This window comes from Oncorhynchus gorbuscha, linkage group LG11 (assembly GCF_021184085.1).
Source record: "Oncorhynchus gorbuscha isolate QuinsamMale2020 ecotype Even-year linkage group LG11, OgorEven_v1.0, whole genome shotgun sequence".
NCBI lineage: Eukaryota > Metazoa > Chordata > Actinopteri > Salmoniformes > Salmonidae > Oncorhynchus > Oncorhynchus gorbuscha.
In genome coordinates, this window is record NC_060183.1 from 83708998 (window position 1) to 83727853 (window position 18856).

General features: G+C 42.5%; 1 protein-coding gene across 1 annotated transcript in view; it reads right to left on the reverse strand.

Annotated features, from left to right (window-relative positions):
- Positions 1 to 18856, reverse strand: part of LOC124047738 (netrin receptor DCC-like) — a 434005-nt gene that overhangs the window by 283953 nt on the left and 131196 nt on the right. The window lies entirely within an intron of this gene.

Consider the following 18856-nt stretch of genomic DNA (forward strand, 5'->3'; position numbering starts at 1 on the left):
ACAGGCTGGTGTTAACCCAGATTAACAGGCTGGTGTTAACCCAGATCAACAGGCTGGTGTTAACCCAGATAAACATTAACAACAGGCTGGTGTTAACCCAGATTAACAGGCTGGTGTTAACCCAGATAAACATTAACAACAGGCTGGTGTTAACCCAGATCAACATTAACAACAGGCTGGTGTTAACCCAGATTAACAGGCTGGTGTTAACCCAGATCAACAGGCTGGTGTTAACCCAGATAAACATTAACAACAGGCTGGTGTTAACCCAGATCAACAGGCTGGTGTTAACCCAGATAAACATTAACAACAGGCTGGTGTTAACCCAGATCAACAGGCTGGTGTTAACCCAGATAAACAGGCTGGTGTTAACCTACTCTGAGTGGAACGGGGTACAGAGCAGGTCTAGACCTCCACTCTGAGTGGAACGGGGTACAGAGCAGGTCTAGACCTCCACTCTGAGTGGAACGGGGTACAGAGCAGGTCTAGACCTCCACTCTGAGTGGAACGGGGTACAGAACAGGTCTAGACCTCCACTCTGAGTGGAACGGGGTACAGAGCAGGTCTAGACCTCCACTCTGAGTGGAACGGGGTACAGAACAGGTCTAGACCTCCACTCTGAGTGGAACGGGGTACAGAGCAGGTCTAGACCTCCACTCTGAGTGGAACAGGGGGACAGAGCAGGTCTAGACCTCCACTCTGAGTGGAACGGGGTACAGAACAGGTCTAGACCTCCACTCTGAGTGGAACGGGGTACAGAGCAGGTCTAGACCTCCACTCTGAGTGGAACAGGGGGACAGAGCAGGTCTAAGCCTCTACTCTGAGTGGAACGGGGTACAGAACAGGTCTAGACCTCCACTCTGAGTGGAACAGGGTACAGAACAGGTCTAGACCTCCACTCTGAGTGGAACAGGGGGACAGAGCAGGTCTAAGCCTCTACTCTGAGTGGAACGGGGTACAGAGCAGGTCTAGACCTCCACTCTGAGTGGAACAGGGTACAGAACAGGTCTAGACCTCCACTCTGAGTGGAACAGGGGACAGAGCAGGTCTAAGCCTCTACTCTGAGTGGAACGGGGTACAGAGCAGGTCTAGACCTCCACTCTGAGTGGAACAGGGTACAGAGCAGGTCACCTCCACCTGAGTGAAACAGGGGACAAAGCAAACTACTTCTCTGATGGAACAAATACTGATTCTTGGAAAAATATTGAACAGCCAGTTCAAAACAGCCAATTCAATAAACTCCATTCACCATCCATTCTTTCTGTACTGCAGCATATTTGGTGATATGCACATCAGATATTCACAAGCATAGCAGGTACACTAGACCTCCACTGCTGCCCTGGAACAGGGTTGAGATTGGACCTCCACTTAATGTGGAACAGGTGTATTTCACTACCAAGGAAATATACAAACAAACACTTCTCATCAAATACTGATTCTTGGAAAAATATTGAACAGCCAGTTCAAAACAGCCAATTCAATAAACTCCATTCACCATCCATTCTTTCTGTACTGCAGCATATTTGGTGATATGCACATCAGATATTCACAAGCATAGCAGGTACACTAGACCCGTCATTGCCCTGGGATATTGATTCAGTCTGTCTGGCAACACGTCATTCAGGGATATTATTCATCTGCCTCTGGTCCTACTGTTGTCCCATTATAAATAATTACACAGATCTGAGGCGCCACAAAGCCTTACAAGGGCTTTAGATGTCTAACTACGTCCCTCGGGGATACTATTCAGTCTGTCTGGCAACACGTCATTCAGGGATATTATTCAGTCTGTCTGGCAACACGTCATTCAGGGATATTATTCAGTCTGTCTGGCAACACGTCATTCAGGGATATTATTCAGTCTGTCTGGCAACACGTCATTCAGGGATATTATTCAGTCTGTCTGGCAACACGTCATTCAGGGATATTATTCAGTCTGTCTGGCAACACGTCATTCAGGGATATTATTCAGTCTGTCTGGCAACACGTCATTCAGGGATATTATTCAGTCTGTCTGGCAACACGTCATTCAGGGATATTATTCAGTCTGTCTGGCAACACGTCATTCAGGGATATTATTCAGTCTGTCTGGCAACACGTCATTCAGGGATATTATTCAGTCTGTCTGGCAACACGTCATTCAGGGATATTATTCAGTCTGTCTGGCAACACGTCATTCAGGGATATTATTCAGTCTGTCTGGCAACACGTCATTCAGGGATATTATTCAGTCTGTCTGGCAACACGTCATTCAGGGATATTATTCAGTCTGTCTGGCAACACGTCATTCAGGGATATTATTCAGTCTGTCTGGCAACACGTCATTCAGGGATATTATTCAGTCTGTCTGGCAACACGTCATTCAGGGACATTATTCAGTCTGCGTTCAGACAGAAAATATAGATTTAATCCAGTGTAATCCATCCAAAATCTAAAATCATTGTTCTGGGCAAATTACAGTAATCTAATCAACACTGATTTAAATATTTTGATCAGTATGTTATCAAACGAAGATGATTTGTTTGTAGTGCAGAGTACTTAAACCGTAACAGGAGGTGTATTATCTTATCAAACGAAGATGATTTGTTTGTAGTGCAGAGTACTTGAACCGTAACAGGAGGTGTATTATCTTATCAAACGAAGATGATTTGTTTGTAGTGCAGAGTACTTGAACCGTAACAGGAGGTGTACTATCTTATCAAACGAAGATGATTTGTTTAGAGTTTGGGAGACATGTATAACAATGATGCCTGATGCTCGACACAATAAATGAAATCAATGTACCATTCAGAGTCTCTCCAGTAGTGATAAAACACATACAACTGAAGTGTGTCTTAGTTGTTACGTGTCTGCATTGTAGGAGAGACACCTCAACCTAATAATCTATCTCAATAACTCACTCACAGTAAGAGACGGACCAAGGAAGGCCTACATTCCTCTGTACAGATTCTGTCAGACCTGGGGCCCGGACAGTAAATCTCAGTAAGAGACGTCAACACCACAGGTAACTTCCACAAGTCTGTGAACGATCGGCGATACAAGGCAAGAAGGGCCTTCTAAGCCATCAAAAGGAACATAAAATTCGACGTCCCAATTAAATATTTGCGGAAAAAATACTCTAGCTATAGAACCCATTTGCCCTCTCTGGTTGGGGGTCCACTCACCAACCAATAATTCATAAAATGGAACAAACACCCAATTGAGACTCTGCATAGAGAATTTTGCATAAAATATACTTATAGTACAAATCCCAAACAATGCAGAATTAGGACCATACCCTCGAGTAATCAAAACCCAGAAAAGAGCTGTTCCATTCTACAACCACCTCCTCTCCTGTCTGGGATGTCCATCATCAGGAAGTAAATGGCAGGATATTACAACAAGGTACCTGATTGACATAAACCAGGGGGAAATAAACCATGCCTCTGAGGAGACTGGTGTAGAGAAGACAAGCAGGGGGAGGAGGGGGTGTGGGGGGGAGAGACAGGGGGGACTCCTGAGAGAGATTAAATCTGCGGGGGCATCTCATTCTGTGCTTGTCAAAACACTCTGTAAGCTAACACTGACACCTTGTTCCCCTGAGAGACACACACAGAAACACACACACAAACACATCTTAAATCAGCATGCCCCATTCCATTTAAAAAAAAACCAGGAACAGATATAGCCCGTGGTTCACTCCAGACCTGACTGCCCATGACCAGCACAGAAACATCCCGTGGCGTTCGGCATTAGCATCGAATAGCCCCCGTGATATGCAACTTTTCAGGGAAGATAGGAACCAACATACACAGGCAGTTAGGAAAGCAAAGGCTAGCTTTTTTAAACATACATTTGCATCCTGCAGCACAAACTCAAAAAGTTCTGGGACACTATAAAGTCCATGGAGAATAAGAGCACCTCCTCCCAGCTGCCCACTGCTCTGAGGCTAGGAAACACTTTCACCACCGATAAATCCAAGATAATTGAGAATTTCAATAAGCATTTTTGTACGGCTGGCCATGCTTTCCACCTGGCCACCCCTACCCTGGTCAACAGTCTTGCACCCCCCACAGCAACTTGCCCAAGCCTCCCCCATTTCTCCTTCACCCAAATCCAGATAGCTGATGTTCTGAAGGAGCCGCAAAATCTGGACCCCAACAAATCAGCTGGGCTAGACAATCTGGACCCTCTCTTTCTAAAAGTATCAGCCGTTGCAACCCCTATTACTAGCCTGTTCAACCTCTCTTTCGTATCGTCTGAGATTCCCAAAGATTGGAAAGCTGCCGCGGTCATTCCCCTCTTCAAAGGGAGAGACACTCTAGACCCAAACTTCTACAGACCTATATCTATCCTACCCTGTCTTTCTAAAGACTTTGAAAGCCAAGTTAACAAAACAGATTACTGACCATTTTGAATCACATCGTACCTTCTCCGCTGTGCAATCTGGTTTCAGAGCTGGTCATGGGACATCATAACCGCCATCGATAAGAGACATTACTGTGCAGCCGTATTCATTGATCTGGCCAAGGCTTTCGACTCGATATCTCTGTCAATCACCACATTCTTATCGGCAGACTCAACAGCCTTGTTTTCTCAAATGACTGTCTCTCCTGTTTCACCAACTACTTCTCAGACAGAGTTCAATGTCTCAAATCGGAGGGTCTGTTGTCCGGACCTCTGGCAGTCTCTATGGGGGTACCATAGGGTTCAATTCTCGGGACTACTTTTTTAATCAGTGATGTCGCTCTTGCTGCTGGTGATTCTCTGAGCCACCTCTATGCTGACGACACCATTCTTCAATGCCATACAACTCTCCTTCCTTGGCCTCCAACTGCTCTTAAATGCAAGTAAAACTAAACGCAACAAATCATCCTTCACTCATACTACCCACCACTGCGACCTGTATGCCCTCGTTGGCCGGCCCTCGCTTCATATTTTTGTAGTTTGCTGACAATGACTGGAACAAACTACAAAAATCCTCTGAAACTGGAAACACTTATCTCCCTCACTAGCTTTAAGCACCAGCTGTCAGAGCAGCTCACAGATTACTGCACCGCTACATAGCCCATCTATAATTTAGCCCAAATAAATACCTCTTTCCCTACTGCATTTATATTATTTATTTATTTATTTATTTTGCTCCTTTGCACCCCATTATTTCTATCTCTACTTTGCACATTCTTCCACTGCAAATCTACCATTCCAGTGTTTTACTTGCTATATTGTATTTACTTTGCCACCATGGCCTTTTTTTGCCTTTACCTCCCTTATCTCACCTCATTTGCTCACATCGTGTATAGACTTGTTTATACTATATTATTAACTGTATGTTTGTTTTACTCCATGTGTAACTCTGTGTTGCTGTTTGTGTAAAACTGCTTTGCTTAATCTTGGCCAGAACACAGTTGTAAATGAGAACTTGTTCTCCACTAGCCTATCTGGTTAAATAAAGGTGTTCTCAACTAGCCTACCTGGTTAAATAAAGGTGTTCTCAACTAATCTACCTGGTTAAATAAAGGTGTTCTCAACTAGCCTACCTGGTTAAATAAAGGTGTTCTCAACTAGCCTACCTGGTTAAATAAAGGTGTTCTCAACTAGCCTACCTGGTTAAATAAAGGTGTTCTCAACTAGCCTACCTGGTTAAATAAAGGTGTTCTCAACTAGCCTACCTGGTTAAATAAAGGTGTTCTCAACTAGTCTACCTGGTTAAATAAAGGTGTTCTCAACTAGCCTACCTGGTTAAATAAAGGTGACATTTAAATAAATAAATAAAACATACGCGCACACACACACACACACACACACACACACACACACACACACACACACACACACACACACACACACACACACACACACACACACACACACACACACACACACACACACACACACACACACACACACACACACACACACACACACACACAGCATCCTCGCTCGTTGGATGTTCATTTTCTACGAGCACCTAGTTATCTGGAGATGAATGTACTGACTATGACTGGTCCACCTAGCTATCTGGAGATGAATGTACTGACTATGACTGGTCCACCTAGCTATCTGGAGATGAATGTACTGACTATGACTGGTCCACCTAGCTATCTGGAGATGAATGTACTGACTATGACTGGTCCACCTAGCTATCTGGAGATGAATGTACTGAATATGACTGGTCCACCTAGCTATCTGGAGATGAATGTACTGACTATGACTGGTCCACCTAGCTATCTGGAGATGAATGTCCTGACTATGACTGGTCCACCTAGCTATCTGGAGATGAATGTACTGACTATGACTGGTCCACCTAGCTATCTGGAGATGAATGTACTGACTATGACTGGTCCACCTAGCTATCTGGAGATGAATGTACTGACTATGACTGGTCCACCTAGCTATCTGGAGATGAATGTACTGACTATGACTGGTCCACCTAGCTATCTGAAGATGAATGTACTGACTATGACTGGTCCACCTAGCTATCTGGAGATGAATGTACTGACTATGACTGGTCCACCTAGCTATCTGGAGATGAATGTACTGACTATGACTGGTCCACCTAGCTATCTGGAGATGAATGTACTGACTATGACTGGTCCACCTAGCTATCTGAAGATGAATGTAATGACTATGACTGGTCCACCTAGCTATCTGGAGATGAATTAGCCTACTGACTAAGTGACTGGTCCACCTAGCTATCTGAAGATGAATGTACTGACTATGACTGGTCCACCTAGCTATCTGAGATGAATGTACTGACTATGACTGGTCCACCTAGCTATCTGAAGATGAATGTACTGACTATGACTGGTCCACCTGGCTATCTGGAGATGAATGTACTGACTATGACTGGTCCACCTAGCTATCTGGAGATGAATGTCTGGCTGGGACTGGTCCACCTAGCTATCTGAAGATGAATTTACTGACTAGACAATGGTCTGGCTATCTGTTAGATGAATGTTACAGACCAGACAATGGTCCACCTAGCTATCTGAAGATGAATGTACTGACAGACTGAGACAATGGTCTATCTGTAGATGAATGTATTTTACAGACCAGAGACAATGGTCCACCTAGCTATCTGAAGATGAATGTACAGACCAGAGACAATGGTCTGGCTGGCTAGGGAGATGAATGTATTCTTCAGACCAGAGACAATGGTCCACCTGGCTATCTGGAGATGAATGTATTGACTTGACTGGTCAATGGTCTATCTGGAGATGAATAGCCTACTATAAGTCTTCTGACCAAATGACAATGTTAATGGAAGGACGTTCCAATGATGAAGTATTCTACAGACCAGAGACAATGGTCTGGCTGGGAAGGGAAGCTTATGAAGTATTTTACAGACCAGAGACAATGGTCTGGCTGGGAAGGGATGTGTAATTTACACACACACACAGTCACACATACACAAGCATACGGCAATGCACACGCAGACACACGCAGTTACACACGGACGAACGCATGCACGCACACACACACACGCAAAGCTGCATGGATGAACACACAGGCCCACTGCAGTCTCTGTACCGTCACAAAGAAGCTTAACAAAAGCCACACCCAGACCGCATGCCAAACCCCACAATGATTCAATCATCTCACAATACAGATTATTGGAATGCTAATATGCATAACAGTGTTGTGTAATTAATAGCTTTCTAAAGGCAGGGATGCCTCTACAATGATGTATCCACTGTGAAAACTATTTACAATGATGTATCCACTGACAGTTGAAAACTATTTAGTCAATTTTGGGAAAGGGGGATCCAGTCAGTTGTAAAGGGAAAGGGGGATACCAGTCAGTTGGAAAGGGGATACCTAGTCAGTTTCAGTTGGAAAGGGAAAGGGGGATACCTAGTCAGTTGTAAGGGAAAGGGGGATACTAGTCAGTTGTAAAGGGGATATCTAGTCAGTTGGAAAGGGGGATATCTAGTCAGTTGTAAAGGGGGGGATACCTAGTCAGTTGTAAAGGGGGATATCTAGTCAGTTGGAAAGGGGGATATCTAGTCAGTTGTAAAGGGAAAGGGGATACCTAGTCAGTTGTAAAGGGAAAGGGGATATCTAGTCAGTTGGAAAGGGAAAGGGGGATACCTAGTCAGTTGTACAGGGAAAGGGGATACCTAGTCAGTTGTACAGGGAAAGGGGATATCTAGTCAGTTGTAAAGGGGGATATCTAGTCAGTTGGAAAGGGAAAGGGGGATATCTAGTCAGTTGGAAAGGGAAAGGGGATACCTAGTCAGTTGTAAAGGGAAAGGGGATATCTAGTCAGTTGTAAAGGGAAAGGGGGATATCTAGTCAGTTGTAAAGGGAAAGGGGGATATCTAGTCAGTTGTAAAGGGAAAGGGGGATATCTAGTCAGTTGTACAGGGAAAGGGGATACCTAGTCAGTTGTAAGGGAAAGGGGGATATCTAGTCAGTTGTAAAGGGGATATCTAGTCAGTTGGAAAGGGGGATATCTAGTCAGTTGTAAAGGGAAAGGGGGATACCTAGTCAGTTGTAAAGGGAAAGGGGGATATCTAGTCAGTTGGAAAGGGGGGGATACCTAGTCAGTTGTAAAAAGGGGGATACCTAGTCAGTTGTACAGGGAAAGGGGATATCTAGTCAGTTGTAAAGGGGGATATCTAGTCAGTTGGAAAGGGGGGGATACCTAGTCAGTTGGAAAGGGAAAGGGGATACCTAGTCAGTTGTAAAGGGAAAGGGGATATCTAGTCAGTTGTAAAGGGGGATATCTAGTCAGTTGTAAAGGGAAAGGGGGATATCTAGTCATAAAGGGAAAGGGGGATATCTAGTCAGTTGTACAGGGAAAGGGGGATACCTAGTCAGTTGTACAGGGAAAGGGGGATATCTAGTCAGTTGTAAAGGGGATATCTAGTCAGTTGGAAAGGGAAAGGGGGATATCTAGTCAGTTGGAAAGGGGGGGATACCTAGTCAGTTGTAAAGGGGATACCTAGTCAGTTGTAAAGGGAAAGGGGATATCTAGTCAGTTGGAAAGGGGATACGTAGTCAGTGGTAAAGGGGATACCTAGTCAGTTGGAAAGGGGGTACCTAGTCAGTTGTACAGGGAAAGGGGGATACCTAGTCAGTTCAGGGAAAGGGGATACCTAGTCAGTTGTACAGGGAAAGGGGGATACCTAGTCAGTTGGAAAGGGAAAGGGGGATACCTAGTCAGTTGTAAAGGGAAAGGGGGTACCTAGTCAGTTGGAAAGGGAAAGGGGATACCTAGTCAGTTGTAAGGGAAAGGGGGATACCTAGTCAGTTGGAAAGGGGGGGATACCTAGTCAGTTGTAAGGGGGGATACCTAGTCAGTTGGAAAGGGGATACCTAGTCAGTTGGAAAGGGAAAGGGGGATATCTAGTCAGTTGGAAAGGGGGATACCTAGTCAGTGGTAAAGGGGGATACCTAGTCAGTTGTAAAGGGAAAGGGGGATATCTAGTCAGTTGGAAAGGGGGATACGTAGTCAGTGGTAAAGGGGGATACCTAGTCAGTTGGAAAGGGGGGGATAGTCAGTTGTACAGGGAAAGGGGATACCTAGTCAGTTGTAAAGGGAAAGGGGATACCTAGTCAGTTGTACAGGGAAAGGGGGATACCTAGTCAGTTGGAAAGGGAAAGGGGGATACCTAGTCAGTTGTAAAGGGAAAGGGGGATACCTAGTCAGTTGGAAAGGAAAGGGGATACCTAGTCAGTTGTACAGGGAAAGGGGGATACCTAGTCAGTTGGAAAGGGGGATAAGTCAGTTGGGGAAAGGGGGATACCTAGTCAGTTGTACAGGGAAAGGGGGATATCTAGTCAGTTGTAAAGGGGATATCTAGTCAGTTGGAAAGGGGGATATCTAGTCAGTTGGAAAGGGAAAGGGGGATATCTAGTCAGTTGGAAAGGGGGATATCTAGTCAGTTGGAAAGGGAAAGGGGGATATCTAGTCAGTTGGAAAGGGGGATATCTAGTCAGTTGGAAAGGGAAAGGGGGATATCTAGTCAGTTGGAAAGGGAAAGGGGGATATCTAGTCAGTTGGAAAGGGAAAGGGGATACCTAGTCAGTTGTAAAGGGGGATATCTAGTCAGTTGGAAAGGGGGATATCTAGTCAGTTGGAAAGGGAAAGGGGGATATCTAGTCAGTTGGAAAGGGGATATCTAGTCAGTTGTAAAGGGAAAGGGGATATCTAGTCAGTTGGAAAGGGGGATATCTAGTCAGTTGGAAAGGGAAAGGGGATATCTAGTCAGTTGGAAAGGGGATATCTAGTCAGTTGTAAAGGGAAAGGGGATATCTAGTCAGTTGTAAAGGGAAAGGGGGATATCTAGTCAGTTGGAAAGGGAAAGGGGGATATCTAGTCAGTTGGAAAGGGAAAGGGGATATCTAGTCAGTTGGAAAGGGGATATCTAGTCAGTTGGAAAGGGGATATCTAGTCAGTTGGAAAGGGAAAGGGGGATACCTAGTCAGTTGTAAAGGGGGATATCTAGTCAGTTGTAAAGGGAAAGGGGGATATCTAGTCAGTTGTAAAGGGGGATATCTAGTCAGTTGGAAAGGGGGATATCTAGTCAGTTGTAAAGGGGATATCTAGTCAGTTGTAAAGGGGGATATCTAGTCAGTTGGAAAGGGGATACCTAGTCAGTTGGAAAGGGGATATCTAGTCAGTTGGAAAGGGGGATACCTAGTCAGTTGGAAAGGGGGATATCTAGTCAGTTGGAAAGGGGGATATCTAGTCAGTTGGAAAGGGGGATACCTAGTCAGTTGGAAAGGGGGATATCTAGTCAGTTGGAAAGGGGGATATCTAGTCAGATTCAGAGCGCTCAGGACCTCAGACTGGGGTGAAGGTTCACCTTCCAGCAGGACAACGACCCTAAGCACACAACCAAGTGTTAGATGAAAGTAACTATGTGTTCATAACCAATTCAATTAAAACACTCTGTCCGTTTCTAGTTTGTAAGGTTCTTATTTGCAAAAATGGACAGAGACCAGCCATAATCAATAGTTTATTCTCAAAAGCTCTGCTCAAAATACCATGTAATTAGTTTATATATCACACATAGCGTCATAGCGTCCTAAATATCCCTCCTCTCCGACAAGGAAATAGCTGCTTTCAAAAGTCCATTCCAACACACACATATTGTATGCTATCACAAGTTGCATAATCTACCGGAACGGTTTCTCTCCGCCTTGGGTGGGGGACTTTCTTCCTGTTATCGGTTTCACAGTGGTCACAATTTGTCTGTTAACACTTCCTCTTTGCCTATGTAGAACCATTCTTTATCAGACAGGATATAATTATATTAGTTATAATTCTACGTTAAATGTATACATTATTTAATCATTACTGATAAAAATCCTTCAACACCAAGACAACGCAGGAGTGGGGGATAATATCTGAATGTCCTTGAGTGGCCCAGCCAGAGCCTGGAAACCCGATCTAACCTTTCTGGAGAGACCTGAAAATAGCGGTGCAGTAGTCATCCAACCAACAGAGCTTGAGGATCTGGAGAGAAGAATGGGAGAAACTCCTCAAATCAGGTGAGTTGAAGATCCAAGCTTGTAATACTCAAGAAAACACAAGGCTGTAATCGCTGACAAAAGGTAACAAAGTCTAGTCTGAGTACTGTAAATGTAATATTTCAGTTGTTTTGTAAAAATGTCTAAATACCTGTTTTTACTTTGTCATGATGGGGTGTGTGTAAATGATCAGGGGAAAAAACTATTTAATCAATTCTAGTTCAAAGTCAAGGGAGTCTGAATACTTTCTGAATGCACTGTATGTCACTATAGTCTGGGGTGGCGGGATGGTTATCTAATCCAGGCACTTGTCATCTCCCGTTGGAACTGCAGGGGCTGGGCTCCCTGCCTGTGCCATTAAACCCCTAGTCAGTGTTCAACCTTCCCAAGTTCTCTCACGTCAACTGGCTATCTAGTCAGTTGGGGAAAGGGGATATCGCATCCGCTACAAGACCATGGTGCTTGCCTAGGAGCTGTGAGGGGAAAGGGGTACCTCCAGGCTCTGATCAGGCCCTACACCCAAATAAGGGCACTATCCACCTCTGTCCACTGAGGAAGTACAGTTGGCCCAAAAACTGGGGGCTATCTAGTCAAACTTGGAAAGGGGATCAATCACCACCTAGTCATCTGTTTTAAGGAATACCTAGGGGATAAAGTAATCCTACCCCCCTTAAAATATTTAGATGCACTATTGGAAAGGGGTTCCACTGGATGTCATAAGGTGATCTTTGTAAGTCGTCTGTAAGAGCGTGGACTTAAATGTAAATGTAAATGTAGTCAGTTGGAAAGGGGATACCTAGTCAGTTGGAAAGGGGGATACCTAGTCAGTTGGAAAGGGGGATATCTAGTCAGTTGGAAAGGGGGATACCTAGTCAGTTGGAAAGGGGGATACCTAGTCAGTTGGAAAGGGAAATGGGGATATATCTAGTCAGTTGGAAAGGGGGATATCTAGTCAGTTGGAAAGGGGGATACCTAGTCAGTTGTACAGGGAAATGGGGATACCTAGTCAGTTGTCCAACTGAATGTATTCAACTGAAATGTGTCTTCTGCATTTAACCCAACCCATCTGAATCAGAGAGGTGCAGGGGGGGGGCTGCCTTAATCAACATCCACGTCCGGGGAACAGTGGGTTAACTGCCTTGCTCAGGGGCAGAATGACAGATTTTTACCTCGTCAGCTCGGGGATTCGATCCAGCAATATAATTAAGAGATAAAGTCGAAATAATAAGAAATTCCTAATCCACCAATCCATTATTTGAAATGAATACATTTACATATGTATACACATTTAATTTACCTAAAGTAAAAAATGGAAAAAAAAGCACTCCTCTCAAAATGGATGAATTTTATGTTAATTTGTTTTAGGTTAATTTCACCTCCATTTTGCTTTTACATGTTAAATTGATGTGAAATATATAACTCTTTTAGTGCTATGGTTCATCTGAATTAAATCAGTTATACAGTCAGAGCTGTCTGGAATATTCAATCAGAACTGGATCTGTCTGGAATATTCCATCAGAACTGGATCTGTCTGGAATACTCAATCAGAACTGGATCTGTCTGGAATATTCAATCAGAACTGGATCTGTCTGGAATATTCCATTAGAACTGGAGCTGTCTGGAATATTCAATCAGAACTGGATCTGTCTGGAATATTCAATCAGAACTGGATCTGTCTGGAATATTCAATCAGAACTGGATCTGTCTGGAATATTCAATCAGAACTGGATCTGTCTGTAATATTCAATCAGAACTGGATCTGTCTGGAATATTCCATCAGAACTGGATCTGTCTGTAATATTCAATCAGAACTGTAGCTGAGCATGTAAAAAAAAGTCCAGCTGACCGAGTTTGAAAATAAAAGTAATGCACTCTGGTCAAAAGTAGTTTCGAAGGAAGTGCCCCTCTCTACATGGCAACCTGAGTACTCCGTTCTGCCACCTCTGGTTTCTTGTCCCTCCCTCTGCTCAGCCCAGTCAAAACTCTTCTCTGTCCTGGCACCCCAACGGTGGAACCAGCTTCCCAATGAGATAGCCCCCCTAAAATAATTAAATAAATAATAATAACAATAATTATAAAATCGAATAAATAACACCCTTGCCATTTGTGAACTAACACTCGCACTTGACTTACCCCCTATTCCCACCAAGATATGTTAAGATGAATGTACTAAACTGTAAGTCTCTCTGAATAACAGCATCTGCTAAATGTACATTTCTCCCAGCCAGCAGAGAGAATTGGCCCGGGGCTTCTCTTTATGTCTGTAATTATTTTCATGTTTTAATTAGCCTTACAGATCCTATCTTACGTTGTAAGTGTTTATAGTTCAAACCCAATCATTGCTATGGAAATACACTGGATTAAATAAATTGGTAGTTCCATACCTACAGTAGATTTATATTAGTAAGTGAATGGAATGCTGTGGAAACACTTTATTTTAAGAATCTGTAGTAAAACCAGTTATAAAGCAGTAATACATTGTGTGTTCTCAATTTATGAATCATTACTCCCGCATTTATTTTTTTATATATATTTTATTTAACCTTTATTTAACTAGGCAAGTCAGTTAAGAAACAAATTCTTATTATAATGACGGCCTACCAAAAGGCAAAAGGCCTCCTGCGGGGACGGGGGCCTGGGATTAAAGATAAAACAAGTACATAAAACATAAATATAGGACAAAACACTTCCTGGAACCAAGTGGTATATTCAGTCTCGATTGGTACTGGCCACGAACCAATTAGGCCGGTGGGTGGGGTTTTCAAATTGCCGTACTCCATGATTTGGTCTCATAATGTCACAGTGTTGTTAATATGAATTGTCCATCTACGCTAACAAATAACTCTAAAACTAAAAAATGAACAATGGAAGCAGCAAATTTGTTAGTTGGAGATGTCCAAGTGCTTTTGGGCATCTGGGCAGACTCCAGCATCCAGAGGAAACTGGATTCTAATATCAGGAACGAAAATATTTAAATAAATATAAATAAATAAATATAAAATAAAAATAGATATAAAAAAAAATATTAGATACCTTTAAAATTAAAGTATTCCTATTTCAAAATCGCTGTCATGTGATTAATACAAATTATATCTAAATCTAAATCTAAATTTAAATTATACAAATCTAAAAGTCAATCAGATGGCACGCAGGCCAGGTAGCCTATAGACCTACTTCCATGCGTAATTAGGTGCGCGAGATGACGCTGAGCAGCGATGATCAGCACGGCAATACATACTTTTTGAGCCAAATGACTATCTATCTACCAACCAACGTCTTCAGCGGAGCGAGCTGTAGAGTGTTAAAGGTCAGCACTTGCGCGAGATATGAACCAGGGTCGACAAGTTGTCATGGAAACATCCGATCCAACGCAGCGGACTTAGTAAGTATTAATTATTCCTTTAACTTTTTACACATTTTGTTACGTTACATCCTTATTCTAAAATTTTCCTTATTCTAAAATTTTCCTTATTCTAAAATTTTCCTTATTCTAAAATTTTCCTTATTCTAAAAAAATGTAATCGTTTCCTCCCCTTCCTTTTTTTTCCCCTCGTCAATTTACCCACAATACCCCATAAGGACATGTGTATGTTAGCTAGATCAGTCCAAAACCAACACCAACGTTTGGGCAAATTGTCACACTGCTGCCTTTTACAATGCATGAAATAGGCTTTTGCAACACTAGCTAACTTGCTGGCTTGGCTACTCCATAGTCTAATCTATGGTATAACCTAGCCACATTTCCCTGTCAGACAGGACACAACTCAAACTCTAGCTGAGAAAACAAATAAGCATGTTGCTAGCTGTGTTTAAATCCTAATGAGCAAGTAAACAGCCTAAACAAAGTGTTATTTGTGGTGAATACAACAGGCTTTACCGACGAGCCTTTTCCCAACAACGCAGAGTTTAAAAGTAAGAAACATTTGCTAAATGTTTAAAAAGCAGGAAGTAAAACAATAAAATATCAATAACGAGGCTTATTACAAGGAGTAACAGTACTGAGTCCAAGTACGAGGTAGTTGAGGTAATATAATGTAGGTAGGGGTACAGTTACTAGTCAATCAGGATAGACAATAAACAGAGTAACAGCAGTGTTGGTAGTAGGGTAGGTAATATAATGTAGGTAGAGGTAAAGACTAGACAACAGGATAGATAATAGACAGTAACAGCAGTGTTGGTAGTAGGGTAGGTAATATAATGTAGGTAGGGGTAAAGGATAGATAATAGACAGTAACAGCAGTGTTGGTAGTAGGGTAGGTAATATAATGTAGGTAGGGGTAAAGGATAGATAATAGACAGTAACAGCAGTGTTGGTAGTAGGGTAGGTAATATAATGTAGGTAGGGGTAAAGGATAGACAACAGGATAGATAATAGACAGTAACAGCAGTGTTGGTAGTAGGGTAGGTAATATAATGTAGGTAGAGGTAAAGGATAGATAATAGACAGTAAAGCAGATAGATATAATGTAGACAGTAACAGCAGTGTTGGTAGTAGGGTAGGTAATATAATGTAGGTAGGGGTAAAGGATAGATAATAGACAGTAACAGCAGTGTTGGTAGTAGGGTAGGTAATATAATGTAGGTAGGGGTAAAGGATAGATAATAGACAGTAACAGCAGTGTTGGTAGTAGGGTAGGTAATATAATGTAGGTAGGGGTAAAGGATAGACAACAGGATAGATAATAGACAGTAACAGCAGTGTTGGTAGTAGGGTAGGTAATATAATGTAGGTAGGGGTAAAGGATAGATAATAGACAGTAACAGCAGTGTTGGTAGTAGGGTAGGTAATATAATGTAGGTAGGGGTAAAGGATAGATAATAGACAGTAACAGCAGTGTTGGTAGTAGGGTAGGTAATATAATGTAGGTAGGGGTAAAGGATAGACAACAGGATAGATAATAGACAGTAACAGCAGTGTTGGTAGTAGGGTAGGTAATATAATGTAGGTAGGGGTAAAGGATAGATAATAGACAGTAACAGCAGTGTTGGTAGTAGGGTAGGTAATATAATGTAGGTAGGGGTAAAGGATAGACAACAGGATAGATAATAGACAGTAACAGCAGTGTTGGTAGTAGGGTAGGTAATATAATGTAGGTAGGGGTAAAGGATAGACAACAGGATAGATAATAGACAGTAACAGCAGTGTTGGTAGTAGGGTAGGTAATATAATGTAGGTAGGGGTAAAGGATAGATAATAGACAGTAACAGCAGTGTTGGTAGTAGGGTAGGTAATATAATGTAGGTAGGGGTAAAGACTAGACAACAGGATAGATAATAGACAGTAACAGCAGTGTTGGTAGTAGGGTAGGTAATATAATGTAGGTAGAGGTAAAGACTAGACAACAGGATAGATAATAGACAGTAACAGCAGTGTTGGTAGTAGGGTAGGTAATATAATGTAGGTAGAGGTAAAGACTAGACAACAGGATAGATAATAGACAGTAACAGCAGTGTTGGTAGTAGGGTAGGTAATATAATGTAGGTAGGGGTAAAGGATAGATAATAGACAGTAACAGCAGTGTTGGTAGTAGGGTAGGTAATATAATGTAGGTAGGGGTAAAGGATAGATAATAGACAGTAACAGCAGTGTTGGTAGTAGGGTAGGTAATATAATGTAGGTAGGGGTAAAGGATAGATAATAGACAGTAACAGCAGTGTTGGTAGTAGGGTAGGTAATATAATGTAGGTAGGGGTAAAGGATAGATAATAGACAGTAACAGCAGTGTTGGTAGTAGGGTAGGTAATATAATGTAGGTAGGGGTAAAGGATAGATAATAGACAGTAACAGCAGTGTTGGTATTAGGGTAGGTAATATAATGTAGGTAGGGGTAAAGGATAGATAATAGACAGTAACAGCAGTGTTGGTAGTAGGGTAGGTAATATAATGTAGGTAGGGGTAAAGACTAGACAACAGGATAGATAATAGACAGTAACAGCAGTGTTGGTAGTAGGGTAGGTAATATAATGTAGGTAGGGGTAAAGGATAGATAATAGACAGTAACAGCAGTGTTGGTAGTAGGGTAGGTAATATAATGTAGGTAGGGGTAAAGGATAGATAATAGACAGTAACAGCAGTGTTGGTAGTAGGGTAGGTAATATAATGTAGGTAGAGGTAAAGGATAGATAATAGACAGTAACAGCAGTGTTGGTAGTAGGGTAGGTAATATAATGTAGGTAGGGGTAAAGGATAGATAATAGACAGTAACAGCAGTGTTGGTAGTAGGGTAGGTAATATAATGTAGGTAGGGGTAAAATGACTAGACAATAAACAGATTAGCAGCAGTGCATGTATAGTGTGTGAAAGAGTGTGTGTGGCGTCAATGTGTGTGTGTTTGTGAGCACACACATATGATCATATGTAGTGTGTGTGTATTTGTGTGTAAGTGTGTTGGTAGAGTCCAGTGAGTGTGTATAAAGTCAGTGCAAGAGAGTCAGCCCCCCCCAAGGTAGAACCCTCTATGGAAAAAAATGTTTTGACCCAAAAGGGTTCTACCTGGAACCAAAAGGGTTCTACCTGGAACCAAAAGGGTTCTATCTGGAACCAAAGGGGTTCTATCTGGAACCAAAGGGGTTCTATCTGGAACCAAAGGGGTTCTATCTGGAACCAAAGGGGTTCTATCTGGAAACAAAAAAAAGAGTTCTTCAAAGAGTTCTCCTACGGGGACAGCCGAAGAATCCTCTTAGGTTCTAGATAAAGAGCGTAGCTGGCTATGCAGCTTGTTTTAGGCATTTGTTTTTCTCTTCCTCACATTCATCCTATAAACTATGTCTGTGGATAACTGCTTTGTCCTTGTCTCTCCTGTAATAGGAATATTGTTGCACTGCATAACAACGCCAAGAGTGATTCTGTATTTGAAAAAAACGTGGACGGACAAGCAGTGTGTTGCTATTCTGGTTCTTTGTATTCAAACCCCCTGAGCTGAATCTACAGTAAGCCTGTGTGGAAGTAGTGACCCTATAAAGCCTCTCAAATGTAGTGACCTTATAAAGGGAACAGGGTGGTAGTAGTGACCTTATAAAGGGAACAGGGAGGAAGTAGTGACCCTATAAAGAGAATAGGGAGGAAGTAGTGCACTATAAAGGGAACAGGGAGGAAGTAGTGACCCTATAAATGGAACAGGGAGGAAGTAGTGACCCTATAAATGGAACAGGGAGGAAGTAGTGACCCTATAAATGGAACAGGGAGAGGAAGTAGTGACCCTATAAATGGAACAGGGAGGAAGTAGTGACCCTATAAATGGAACAGGGAGGAAGTAGTGACCCTATAAAGGGAACAGGGTGGTAGTAGTGCACTATAAATGGAACAGGGAGGAAGTAGTGACCCTATAAATGGAACATAAATGGAACAGGGAGGAAGTAGTGACCCTATAAATGGAACAGGGAGGAAGTAGTG